Consider the following 15,299-nt stretch of genomic DNA (forward strand, 5'->3'; position numbering starts at 1 on the left):
ATATGGCCTTTCTCCAAGGATTCCTTTATATAACTCCGCATAGCGGCGTGTACTGGCACAGATAAATTGAACAATCGGCCCTTAGGAAACTTACTACCAGGAATCAAATTAATTGCACAATCGCAATCCCTATGAGGAGGTAGGGCACTGGCTTTGGGCTCATCAAATACATCCCTATAATCCGACAAAAACTCTGGAACTTCAGAAGGAGTGGAAGACGAAATAGACAAAAATGGAACATCACCATGTACCCCCTGGCAACCCCAGCTGGACACAGACATAGATTTCCAGTCCAATACTGGATTATGAACCTGTAGCCATGGCAACCCCAAAACGACCACATCATGCAGATTATGCAACACCAGAAAGCGGATATCCTCCTGATGTGCAGGAGCCATGCACATGGTCAATTGGGTCCAGTACTGAGGCTTATTCTTGGCCAAAGGCGTGGCATCAATTCCTCTCAATGGAATAGGATACTGCAAGGGCTCCAAGAAAAAACCACAGCGCCTAGCATACTCCAAGTCCATCAAATTCAGGGCAGCGCCTGAATCCACAAATGCCATAACAGAATAGGATGACAAAGAACAAATCAGAGTAACGGACAATAGAAATTTAGACTGTACCGTACCAATGGTGTCAGACCTAGCGAACCGCTTAGTGCGCTTAGGACAATCGGAGATAGCATGAGTGGAATCACCACAGTAAAAACATAGCTCATTCCGACGTCTGTGTTCTTGCCGTTCAGCTCTGGTCAAAGTCCTATCACATTGCATGGGCTCAGGCCCATGCTCAGATAGTACCGCCAAATGGTGCACAGCTTTACGCTCACGCAAGCGTCGATCGATCTGAATGGCCAAAGATATAGACTCATTCAGACCAGCAGGCATGGGAAATCCCACCATGACATCCTTAAGGGCTTTAGAGAGACCCTTTCTGAAGATTGCTGCCAGGGCACATTCATTCCATTGAGTGAGCACAGACCACTTTCTAAACTTCTGACAATATATCTCCGCTTCATCCTGACCCTGACACAGAGCCAGCAAGATTTTCTCTGCCTAATCCACTGAATTAGGTTCGTCATAAAGCAATCCAAGCGCCAGGAAAAACGCATCCACATCACGCAATGCCGGATCTCCTGGCGCAAGGGAAAATGCCCAGTCTTGAGGGTCACCACGTAACAAAGTAATAATGATCTTTACTTGTTGAACAGGGTCACCTGAGGAGCGATGTTTCAAGGCAAGAAACAATTTGCAATTATTTTTGAAATTCAAGAACTTAGATCTATCACCAAAAAACAAATCAGGAATTGGAATCCTAGGCTCTGACATCGGATTCTGAACCACAAAATCTTGAATGTTTTGTACACTTATAGTGAGATTATCCATCAAAGAGGACAGACCTTGAATGTCCATGTCTACACCTGTGTTCTGAACCACCCAGATGTAAAGGGGAAAAGAGAGACAAAACACACTGCAAAGAAAAAAATTGGTGTCAGAACTTCTCTTATCCCTCTATTGAGATGCATTAGTACTTAAGGCCACCTGTACTGTTATGAACTGGTGGTCAGGACAATAATGGACCTGGTGGTTAAGAGCACACGGAATGACCTGATAGTTACTGATAATATAGGACGAGCTCTGGGACGTTGGAACTCTGCTGACCGCAATCCCTAATCCTATCAACCACACTAGAAATAGCCGTGGATTGCTCCTAACGCTCCATATGCAACTCGGCACAGCCTAAGGAACTAGCTAGCCCTGAAGATAAAAAAATAAAGCCTACCTTGCCTCAGAGAAATTCCCCAAAGGAAAAGGCAGCCCCCCACATATAATGACTGTGAGTAAAGATGAAAATACAAACACAGAGATGAAATAGATAAAGCAAATTGAGGCCCGACTTACTGAACAGACTGAGGATAGGAAAGGTAGCTTTGCGGTCAGCACAAAAACCTACAAAAAGACCACGCAGAGGGCGCAAAAAGACCCTCTGCACCGACTCACGGTGCGGAGGCGCTCCCTCTGCGTCCCAGAGCTTCCGGCAAGCAAGACAACAATCAAAATAGCAAGCTGGACAGAAAAATAGCAAACCAGAGAAAAACAAGCAGTCACTTAGCTTCTGCTGGGAAGACAGGTCACAAGAACGATCCAGGAGTGAACTAGACCAATACTGGAACATTGACAGGTGGCATGGAGCAAAGATCTAAGTGGAGTTAAATAGAGCAGCCAGCTAACGAATTAACCTCGTCACCTGTGGAAGGAAACTCAGAAACACCCACAGCCACCAGAGAAAGTCCATGGACAGAACCAGCCGAAGTACCATTCATGACCACAAGAGGGAGCCCGACAACAGAATTCACAACAGCAGACTTTGATAGAATGGTCTGTGGGCGTTATGTTGCGATTGCAGAGCCCCTGATGTACCTAAACAGTAGTAACCCCCCACAAGTGACCCCATTTTGGAAACTGGACCCCCCAAGGAACTTATCTAGATGTGTGGTGAGAACTTTGAATGCCCAAGTGCTTCACAGAAGTTTAGAATGCAGAGTCGTGAAAATAAAAAAAATATTTTTTTTTCCACAAAAAAGATTTTGTAGCCCCCAAGTTTTTATTTTCACAAGGGTAACAGGAGAAATTGGACCCCAAAAGTTGTTGTCCAATTTATCCCGAGTACGTTGATGCCCCATATGTGGGGGTAACCCACTGTTTAGGCGCATGGCAGAGCTCAGAAGGGAGGGAGCACCATTTGACTTTTTGAGCGCAAAATTGGCTGTCGTGTTTGGAGACCCCCTGATGTACCTAAACAGTGGAAACCCCACAATTCTAGCTCCAACCCTAACCCCAACACACCCCTAACCCTAATCCCAACCCAATCCATAATCCTAATCACTAACCCTAACGATAATCACAACCCTTACCCCAAAACAACCCTAATGTCAACCCTAACCATAACCCTAATCAAAACCCTAAATCCAACACACCCCTAATCCTAATCTCAACCCTAACCTCAAACCTAACCCTAATCCCAATACACCCCTAATCACAACCCTAACCTTAACCCTAATCCCAAACCTAACCCTAATCACAAGCGTAACCCTAATGCCAACCCTAACCCTAATACCAACCCTAATCCAAACCCTAACCCTAATCCCAACTCTAACCCTAACTTTAGCCCCAACCCTAGCCCTAACTTTAGCCCCAACCCTAACCCTAGCCCTAAGGCTACTTTCACACTTGTGTCGTTTGGCATCCGTCGCAATCCGTCGTTTTGGACAAAAAACGGATCCTGCAAATGTGCCCGCAGGATGCGTTTTCTGCCCATAGACTTGTATTGCCGACGGATCGTGACAGATGGCCACACGTCGCGTCCGTCGTGCACTGGATCAGTTGTGTTTTGGCGGACCGTCGACACAAAAAACGTTCAATGTAACTTTTTTTGTACGTTTCATCTGCCATTTCTGACCGCGCATGCGTGGCCGAAACTCCGCCCCCTCCTCCCCAGGACATAGATTGGGCAGTGGATGCGTTGAAAAACTACATCCGCTGCCCACGTTGTGCACAATTTTCACAACGTGCGTCGGTATGTCGGGCCGACGCATTGCGACGGCCCCGTACCGATGTAAGTGTGAAAGAAGCCTAACCCTAAATTTAGCCTCAACCCTAACCCTAAATTTAGCCCCAACCCTAACCCTAAATTTAGCCCCAATCCTAACCCTAAATTTATCCCCAACCCTAACCCTAAATTTAGCCCTAACCCTAGCCCTAACCCTAGCCCTAACCCTAGCCCTAACACTAGCCCTAACCCTAACCCTAGCCCTAACCCTAACCCTAGCCCTAACCCTAACCCTAATTTTAGCCCCAACTGCTCTTCTCCTGCCGGCCGGCAGATGGCGACAGATGGTGGGCGCACTGCGCATGCGCCCGCCATTTTCTTTTGCCGAGAAGATGCCGGCGGCCAGGAGGAGCAGCAGGAGGACCCAGGGACACTGGTGAGTTTATCACATCAGAGGACAGAGAATTACACTTTGCTTTTTTTTTTTTTTTGCGGTCGCCGGTAAACAGTTAATTACCGGCGATCGCAAAACAGGGGTCGGTAAAACCGACCCCGATCATGTTCTTTGGGGTCTCGGCTACCCCCGGCAGCCGAGACCCCAAAGATTCTCCCGGTGCCGGCCGGCGGGCGCACTGCGCATGCGCCCGCCATTTCTCTGTCCTCTGATGTGCGATCACATCGGAGGACAGAGAAATTAAAAAGAAATCGCGTTTTTTTTTGCGATCGCCGGTAAACGGTTAATTACCGGCGATCGCAAATGCGGGGTCGGTAAAACCCCCCCCCCGAATCATGTTCTCTGGGGTCTCAGCTACCCCCGGCAGCCGAGACCCCGGAGAAAATCTGACTCTGGGGGGCGCTATTTACTTCTTCCACAGCGCCGTTAATTAACGGCGCTGTGGTTTAAGTACCCTTAGCGGCCGCCGTTAAAAGGCGTATCGGCGGTCATTAAGGGGTTAAAGGTACTGCTATAATGCAGAGCTGACGCTGAATTGAACAATATTTTTACCTTATATCATAAAACAAAGGGGTGACAGATTCCCTTTAATTGGGGAGTGTAGTTTGTAAAATGAGCTCATATATGGGAGGTTTCTGCTGTTCTGGCACCTCAGGGGCTCTGCCAATATATTGCATGGCATCCTCAAACCAGTTCAGCAAAATCTAATTCCAATATGACGCTTAATCCCTTCTGAGCCGTGCACTGTGCCTCAAAAGTAGTTTTTGATGACATATGGGGTATCATTGTACTGTGGAGAAATTGCACACCAATTTTGGGGGCCATTTTCTCCTGCTATTCTCGTAAAAATAAAAAATGAGGGCTAAAACAACAGTTTTGTGGGCAAAATTTTTTGTTACAAATTTTTTTTTTTACATTTTTACAGATCAACGTTATATAATTCTGTGAAGCACCTGGGGATTCAAGGTGCTCACCAAACATCTAGATAAATTCCTTGAGGGTCTAGTTTCCAAAATTGGGTCACTTGTGGGGGTTTTCCACTGTTTAGGCACACCAGGGGCTCTCCAAACATGACATGACTCCCACACACAATTCCAAAGTCTGAGTTCCAAAACGTCATTCCTTCCTTTCTGAGCCCTGCCATGTACCCACACAGTAGTTTTCCCCCATATATGAGGTATCGGTGTACTCAGGAGAAATTGCACAACAAATTCTATGGTGCAATTTCTCCTGTTACCCTTATGAAAATGCAAAATTTGGGGCTAAAAAAACATTGTGGGAAAAGTGTGATATTATTATTTTCACAGCTCAATGTTATAAACTTCTGAAACGCACCTGAGGGTTCAAAGTGCTCAACACACATCGAGATAAGTTCCCTGAGGGTTCTAGTTTCCAAAATTGTGTCACTCTTTGGGGTTTTCCAATGTTTAGACATATCAGGAGCTCTCCAAATGCGACATGGCGTTTGCTAATTATTCCAGCAAATTTTGCTTTCAAAAAGTTATATGTCAGAATTCCAGGAAGGTAGCTGATTAAAACATAAGGGTAAGGCTAAGAAATAGTCAAAGGCAAGGTCCAAGGTCAGGCATCAAAAATCAAATACAGGTAAATAGAGAACAGATCAAGCGCATGCCATTTGAGCAAAGTTACAGCTGGCACTAAGTGAAGGCAGAGAGCAGGCGAAATAGCCTGATAATCACTTGAATAGCAGACACATGGAGGAAGCCATGGCACTTTCTTTCCCTGATTGGATGGCTATATTGTCCCTCAACATACTGACAGCTCAGCACGCCCCAGCCTCCAATTGGACGGCTGATCTGTCCATCATTATACTGACAGCTGAGCACGCCCCTATCCTAGATTGGATGGCTAACTCAGGAGATAAGACAAGGGTGGAGACATTATGAAGGTCTGGATATGGCGACATTTTGAGGGGCTGGCTGTGGGGACATTATGAAGGGCTGACTTAGGGGACATTACAAAAAGGGCTGTGGGGGACATCATATTATGTGGGGGACATTACACTGTATATAGAGGGCTGTGCTATGACCATACAATATAATGGGGGGCTGTGGTGGACATCATACTTCATAGAGTGTGTGGTGGACATCATAGTGTATATTTGAGGGCTTTTATGGATTTAACATATGGGTGGATGAGGTGACCATCATATTGTTTGGAGAGGACAAAATGGTGGGCAGTATGAGGGCATAGTGTGAAGAGGGGGCACAGAAGGGATATGGAAAGGGGCACTGTGAAACGGACAAATACTAGGATTTCATCAGCTCACCCAACCAAACATATTAGAATTCAATTCTCAATAGACATATGCAGAGCACGGATCACCACCAAGTTCCTGCCGGCCGACTCCCAGGTGAAAATGCAAATCTCTCACTTATGCAGCTCATGCAAATATTGAATGGAGGAGATGAAGATAGAATAAAAATCTTGTCCTTTACTAGTGCATCATAAAAACAAGCTGACGCGTTTCAGGCAATACTGCCATAAATTATAGCATAATAAAAACACATTACAACACAATATATAGAGGCACATAACAGAAGGCTACAGCCAATCACAATATATGTCAATTACCCATATAACAAAACACCTGAGTACCCATTGGACAAAGACACACACCCTGCCCAACCTCAGTTATGTTATAGCCACTAAGTCTATATAAAATATTGCCAATACAAATTGTAAGGCTAGGTTCACATTGCGTCAAGTACATGGCGTTAAACGGATCCGTTAAACGCATGTACAGAAAAGGAGCCAAATTTGTGTAAAAATCGTCGTCACGGTAACGATTGCGTTAACGCATGTGATCGCGTTTTTCTCATTTGGATGTCCGTTAGCGAAGTATCTGTTTGTCTGCGTTTCTCACTGTCAATAAAGTTGTTCTTTTTTTTTTTTTCCTTTTGTCAGCGTCGGGTGTGGGTGCATACACATTCTCCATTTTGAAAGCAGTGAGTGAACTTCTGCTAGCAAGATGTTTGTGTATGAGCTCGTTAGATTTCGCTTGATGCGGTTGCGACTTCGGCAGAGAAAGCGTAGTTCGCAAAGGAGATATTGGATCCACGAAGTGAATTTCTTGCGGAATACATATAGTGCCTTTCACACCCTGTATGTTCAGCTTCGGGATCATCCCTTCAAATTCCAACGTGGGTGGGATAGTCCTCCTTTAATGACCGAAATCAGATTTCCTGTCACATGACCACATGGACCACCCTCAAACGCTAATAAAACGTGTGGTTCTATTTGGAAATTTTTCATGATTTGCGTCTAGCTGCTTTTGCCATAGCCTTCTATGGCAGAATGAACGCTTCCGTTAGTATTGCGTTAGCTTGGCCGGACCCGAAAACGCTGCAAGCCGCGTTCCAAGGTCCGTCAGAAAAAAACGTTATGTGACAAACGCATTCCAATTTTGGCATGCGTCACGATGCGTTAGACAATGCAAGTCCATGGGCGCGTTAGTATGTGGGTTACAGTTAGGGCCAGAAATATTTGGACAGTGACACAATTTTCGCGAGTTGGGCTCTGCATGCCACCACATTGGATTTGAAATGAAACCTCTACAACAGAATTCAAGTGCAGATTGTAACGTTTAATTTGAAGGGTTGAACAAAAATATCTGATAGAAAATGTAGGAATTGTACACATTTCTTTACAAACACTCCACATTTTAGGAGGTCAAAAGTAATTGGACAAATAAACATAACCCAAACAAAATATTTTTATTTTCAATATTTTGTTGCAAATCCTTTGGAGGCAATCACTGCCTTAAGTCTGGAACCCATGGACATCACCAAACGCCGGGTTTCCTCTTTCTTAATGCTTTGCCAGGCCTTTACAGCCGCAGCCTTCAGGTCTTGCTTGTTTGTGGGTCTTTCCGTCTTAAGTCTGGATTTGAGCAAGTGAAATACATGCTCAATTGGGTTTAGATCTGGAGATTGACTTGGCCATTGCAGAATGTTCCACTTTTTGGCACTCATGAACTCCTGGGTAGCTTTGGCTGTATGCTTGGGGTCATTGTCCATCTGTACTATGAAGCGCCGCCCAATCAACTTTGCAGCATTTGGCTGAATCTGGGCTGAAAGTATATCCTGGTACACTTCAGAATTCATCCGGCTACTCTTGTCTGCTCTTATGTCATCAATAAACACAAGTGACCCAGTGCCATTGAAAGCCATGCATGCCCATGCCATCATGTTGCCTCCACCATGTTTTACAGAGGATGTGGTGTGCCTTGGATCATGTGCCATTCCCTTTCTTCTCCAAACTTTTTTCTTCCCATCATTCTGGTACAGGTTGATCTTTGTCTCATCTGTCCATAGAATACTTTTCCAGAACTGAGCTGGCTTCTTGAGGTGTTTTTCTGCAAATTTAACTCTGGCCTGTCTATTTTTGTTATTGATGAATGGTTTGCATCTAGATGTGAACCCTTTGTATTTACTGTCATGGAGTTTTCTCTTTACTGTTGACTTAGAGACAGATACACCTACTTCACTGAGAGTGTTCTGGACTTCAGTTGATGTTGTGAACGGGTTCTTCTTCACCAAATTAAGTATGCGGCGATCATCCACCACTGTTGTCATCCGTGGACGCCCAGGCCTTTTTGAGTTCCCAAGCTCACCAGTCAATTCCTTTTTTCTCAGAATGTACCCAACTGTTGATTTTGCTACTCCAAGCATGTCTGCTATCTCTCTGATGGATTTTTTCTTTTTTTTCAGCCTCAGGATGTTCTGCTTCACCTCAATTGAGAGTTCCTTTGACCGCATGTTGTCTGCTCACAGCAACAGCTTCCAAATGCAAAACCACACACCTGGAATCCACCCCTGACCTTTTAACTACTTCATTGATTACAGGTTAACGAGGGAGACGCCTTCAGAGTTAATTGCAGCCCTTAGAGTCCATTGTCCAATTACTTTTGGTCCCTTGAAAAAGAGGACGCTATGCATTACAGAGCTATGATTCCTAAACCCTTTCTCCGATTTGGATGTGGAAACTATCATATTGCAGCTGGGAGTGTGCACTTTCAGCCCATATTACATATATAATTGTATTTCTGAACATGTTTTTGTAAACAGCTAAAATAACAAAACTTGTGTCACTGTCCAAATATTTCTGGCCCTAACTGTATATTGCGTTTTCAGTACTTAAAAACGTGTCCGTTAGATGGACTCACCTAGCACAATGTGAACCTAGCCTAAGAATACAGCAATACCCTTCGCCAATGTATGCAAATACATATAAATACCCCCACATATATATATATATACACTAACCACAAATCTTTATTATATTTATATGCAGCGCCCCAGAGATCTGGTCATTGCAGTATGACACTCTGCCACTAAGGCGAGTGATGGTACGTCTGATGGCACTGAAGGAATTCTCCTGACCAGGTATCACCAGCACACATTACACTTCACACTCTGGCCACTAGTGGGAGAAAAAGGCTTTATTTATTGGGCCACTCCTCACACTGGTAAAACTAGGGGTTGGGGAGGAAGTTAGTCAGAAGCTGACTGGGTTGGATTCCGGCAACATCCCGTGGCAGGGGGTGTTGCAGGGAGAAGACACAGGGGGGTCCCTGTCAGGCGTGGGAACCTGGCAGGTGCCTAGCGAACAGAACAGAACGTTACGGAACCGCTCCTGCATCTCCTTGCGGCGGTATCCTAAGAAAGAGACAAGAAAGGAAGGATATTGTGGAACAGTGTAAACGAGATCTAGCAAAAAGGAGTACCAGTAGGAGTCGTGGCGTGAGACCGTGGCAACATCCTACTGAGGCACGTAGCCGGTGGCCGGAACGCCGCGGGAGTAACTGACTTCAGGCCTTACTTCAAACTCCGCAGGACAGTTAATTATAGGTTGGCTGTCAACCTTAAATTTCCTAAGAAGACATAGGGGGCAACATTGGGAGAGGGGCATCTCTAGGGTCCCGGAAGACTTCCAAGCCTTCCCGTCATACGGGTGCGTCCTAGCCAAAACATACTGGGGGACGAGAAACTAGCAACATTTGGAACTAACAAGAGAGAGAGAGCTGTAGAGAACGAACGAAACGAGAACAGTAGTTGTGAGGACTATTCCGAATGCTCAGCAGGGTAGAACTACAACACACAGGCGCTAGTGGTGGGCAACGATTTCCATCTGCGAGGGAAACTCTGGAAGTGCCCATCAGACCGGCCTGTCTCTGATAGCCCTGTTAAACGTGCTCTGGATTGAGGACCTTGAAGTCTTCAGTAAAGAGGTAAAGAGACTGCAACCTTGTGTCCTCGTTATTGACTGCACCTCACACCATCACTATCCACCTTACTGGGAAGCCCTGGGGACATACTTCACCTGTGGGAAGGTATACCATCCAGCTGCAATTCCATCACCCCAGCGGACCTCGCAGCAGCGTCGGTCACCCTGACCGAACACCACAGGTGGCTGTTATGGCTGGCAATCAGGCAACACAGCGTGCAGTAATCAGCGCACATACAGAGATCTGGCAATAACCAAAAACAATAGGACGAGCTCTGAGACGTGGAATCTCTGTAGACTGCAGTACCTGATCTATCCTCACACAACTATAAGCAGCAGTGGATTGCGCCTATCAACTACCTATGCAACTCGGCACTGCCTGAGGAGCTGACTAGCCTGAAGATAGAAATACAAGCCTGACTTACCTCAGAGAAATACCCCAAAGGAATAGGCAGCCCCCCACATATAATGACTGTTAGCAAGATGAAAAGACAAACGTAGGAATGAAATAGATTCAGCAAAGTGAGGCCCGATATTCTAGACAGAGCGAGGATAGCAAAGAGAACTATGCAGTCTACAAAAACCCTAAAACGAAAACCACGCAAAGGGGCAAAAAGACCCACCGTGCCGAACTAACAGCACGGCGGTGCACCCCTTTGCTTCTCAGAGCTTCCAGCAAAAGTTAATAGCAAGCTGGACAGAAAAAACAGAAAACAAACTAGAAGCACTTATCTAGCAGAGCAGCAGGCCCAAGGAAAGATGCAGTAGCTCAGATCCAACACTGGAACATTGACAAGGAGCAAGGAAGACAGACTCAGGTGGAGCTAAATAGCAAGGCAGCCAACGAGCTCACCAAAACACCTGAGGGAGGAAGCCCAGAGACTGCAATACCACTTGTGACCACAGAAGTGAACTCAGCCACAGAATTCACAACAGTACCCCCCCCCTTGAGGAGGGGTCACCGAACCCTCACCAGAACCCCCAGGCCGACCAGGATGAGCCACATGAAAGGCACGAACAAGATCTGGGGCATGGACATCAGAGGCAAAAACCCAGGAATTATCTTCCTGAGCATAACCCTTCCATTTGACCAGATACTGGAGTTTCCGTCTAGAGACACGAGAATCCAAAATCTTCTCCACAATATACTCCAATTCCCCCTCCACCAAAACAGGGGCAGGAGGCTCCACAGATGGAACCATAGGTGCCACGTATCTCCTCAACAACGACCTATGGAATACATTATGTATGGAAAAGGAGTCTGGGAGGGTCAGACGAAAAGACACCGGATTGAGAATCTCAGAAATCCTATACGGACCAATAAAACGAGGTTTAAATTTAGGAGAGGAAACCTTCATAGGTATATGACGAGAAGATAACCAAACCAGATCCCCAACACGAAGTCGGGGTCCCACACGGCGTCTGCGATTAGCGAAAAGCTGAGCCTTCTCCTGGGACAAGGTCAAATTGTCCACTACCTGAGTCCAGATCTGCTGCAACCTGTCCACCACATAATCCACACCAGGACAGTCCGAAGACTCAACCTGTCCTGAAGAGAAACGAGGATGGAACCCAGAATTGCAGAAAAATGGAGAGACCAAGGTAGCCGAGCTGGCCCGATTATTAAGGGCGAACTCAGCCAACGGCAAAAATGACACCCAATCATCCTGGTCAGCGGAAACAAAACATCTCAGATATGTTTCCAAGGTCTGATTGGTTCGTTCGGTCTGGCCATTAGTCTGAGGATGGAAGGCCGAGGAAAAAGATAGGTCAATGCCCATCCTACCACAAAAGGCTCGCCAGAACCTCGAGACAAACTGGGAACCTCTGTCAGAAACAATATTCTCAGGAATGCCATGTAAACGAACCACATGCTGGAAGAACAAAGGCACCAAATCAGAGGAGGAAGGCAATTTAACCAAGGGCACCAGATGGACCATTTTAGAAAAGCGATCACAGACCACCCAAATGACCGACATTTTTTGAGAAACGGGAAGGTCAGAAATGAAATCCATCGAAATATGTGTCCAAGGCCTCTTCGGGACCGGCAAGGGCAAAAGCAACCCACTGGCACGTGAACAGCAGGGCTTAGCCCTAGCACAAATTCCACAGGACTGCACAAAAGCACGCACATCCCGTGACAGAGATGGCCACCAGAAGGATCTAGCAACCAACTCCCTGGTACCAAAGATTCCTGGATGACCGGCCAGCACCGAACAATGAAGTTCAGAGATAACTTTACTAGTCCACCTATCAGGGACGAACAGTTTCTCGGCCGGACAACGATCAGGTTTATTAGCCTGAAATTTCTGCAACACTCTCCGCAAATCAGGGGAGATGGCAGACACAATGACTCCTTCCTTGAGGATACTCGCCGGCTCAGATAACCCCGGAGAGTCGGGCACAAAACTCCTAGACAGAGCATCCGCCTTCACATTTTTAGAGCCCGGAAGGTATGAAATCACAAAATCAAAACGAGCAAAAAATAACGACCAACGGGCCTGTCTAGGATTCAAGCGCTTGGCAGACTCAAGATAAGTAAGGTTCTTATGATCAGTCAAAACCACCACGCGATGCTTAGCACCCTCAAGCCAATGACGCCACTCCTCGAATGCCCACTTCATGGCCAGCAACTCTCGGTTGCCCACATCATAATTACGCTCAGCAGCAGAAAATTTCCTGGAAAAGAAAGCACATGGTTTGAACACTGAGCAACCAGAACCTCTCTGTGACAAAACCGCCCCTGCACCAATCTCAGAAGCATCAACCTCGACCTGGAACGGAAGAGAAACATCAGGTTGACACAACACAGGGGCACAGCAAAAACAACGCTTCAACTCCTGAAAAGCTTCCACGGCAGCAGAAGACCAATTAACCAAATCAGCACCCTTCTTGGTCAAATCGGTCAATGGTCTGGCAATGCTAGAAAAATTACAGATGAAGCGACGATAAAAATTAGCAAAGCCCAGGAATTTCTGCAGACTTTTTAGAGATGTCGGCTGAGTCCAATCCTGGATGGCCTGAACCTTAACCGGATCCATCTCGATAGTAGAAGGGGAAAAGATGAACCCCAAAAATGAAACTTTCTGCACACCGAAGAGACACTTTGATCCCTTCACGAACAAGGAATTAGCACGCAGTACCTGGAAAACCATTCTGACTTGCTTCACATGAGACTCCCAATCATCTGAGAAGATCAAAATGTCATCCAAGTAAACAATCAAGAATTTATCCAGATACTCACGGAAAATGTCATGCATAAAAGACTGAAAAACAGATGGAGCATTGGCAAGTCCGAACGGCATCACCAGATACTCAAAATGACCCTCGGGCGTATTAAATGCCGTTTTCCATTCATCTCCCTGCCTGATTCTCACCAGATTATACGCACCACGAAGATCAATCTTAGTAAACCAACTAGCCCCCTTAATCCGAGCAAACAAGTCAGAAATCAATGGCAAGGGATACTGAAACTTAACAGTGATCTTATTAAGAAGGCGGTAATCAATACACGGTCTTAGCGAACCATCCTTCTTGGCTACAAAAAAGAACCCTGCTCCCAATGGTGACGACGATGGGCGAATATGTCCCTTCTCCAGGGACTCCTTCACATAACTGCGCATAGCGGTGTGTTCAGGTACGGACAAATTAAATAAACGACCCTTAGGGAATTTACTACCAGGAATCAAATCGATAGCACAATCACAATTCCTATGCGGAGGTAGGGCATCAGACTTGGACTCTTCAAATACATCCTGAAAGTCCGACAAGAACTCTGGGATGTCAGAAGGAATGGATGACGAAATAGACAAAAATGGAACATCACCATGTACTCCCTGACAACCCCAGCTGATTACCGACATAGAGTTCCAATCCAATACTGGATTATGGGTTTGTAGCCATGGCAACCCCAACACGACCACATCATGCAAATTATGCAGTACCAAAAAGCGAATAACTTCCTGATGTGCAGGAGCCATGCACATGGTCAGCTGGGCCCAGTACTGAGGCTTATTCTTGGCCAAAGGTGTAGCATCAATTCCTCTCAACGGAATAGGACACCGCAAAGGCTCCAAGAAAAATCCACAACGTTTAGCATAATCCAAATCCATCAGATTCAGGGCAGCGCCTGAATCCACAAACGCCATGACAGAATATGATGACAAAGAGCACATTAAGGTAATGGACAAAAGGAATTTGGACTGTACAGTACCAATAACGGCAGAGCTATCGAACCGCCTAGTGCGTTTAGGACAATTAGAAATAGCATGAGTAGAATCACCACAATAGAAACACAGTCTGTTCAGACGTCTGTGTTCGTGCCGTTCTACTTTAGTCATAGTCCTGTCGCACTGCATAGGCTCAGGCTTACTCTCAGACAATACCGCCAGATGGTGCACAGATTTACGCTCGCGCAAGCGACGACCGATCTGAATGGCCAAGGACATAGACTCATTCAAACCAGCAGGCATAGGAAATCCCACCATTACATCCTTAAGAGCTTCAGAGAGACCCTTTCTGAACAAAGCCGCTAGTGCAGATTCATTCCACAGAGTGAGTACTGACCATTTCCTAAATTTCTGACAATATACTTCTACATCATCCTGACCCTGGCATAAAGCCAGCAGATTTTTCTCAGCTTGATCCACTGAATTAGGCTCATCGTAAAGCAATCCCAGCGCCTGGAAAAATGCATCAACATTACTTAATGCAGAATCTCCTGGTGCAAGAGAAAACGCCCAGTCCTGTGGGTCGCCGCGCAAAAAAGAAATAATAATCAAAACCTGTTGAATAGGATTACCAGAAGAATGAGGTTTCAAGGCCAAAAATAGCTTACAATTATTTCTGAAGCTCAGGAACTTAGTTCTGTCACCAAAAAACAAATCAGGAATCGGAATTCTTGGTTCTAGCATCGATTTCTGATCAATAGTATCTTGAATCTTTTGTACATTTACAACGAGATTATCCATTGAGGAGCACAGAGCCTGAATATCCATGTCCACAGCTGTGTCCTGAAGCACTCTAATGTCTAGGGGAAAAAAAA

This window comes from Ranitomeya imitator, chromosome 4 (assembly GCF_032444005.1).
Source record: "Ranitomeya imitator isolate aRanImi1 chromosome 4, aRanImi1.pri, whole genome shotgun sequence".
Taxonomy (NCBI): Eukaryota; Metazoa; Chordata; class Amphibia; order Anura; family Dendrobatidae; genus Ranitomeya; species Ranitomeya imitator.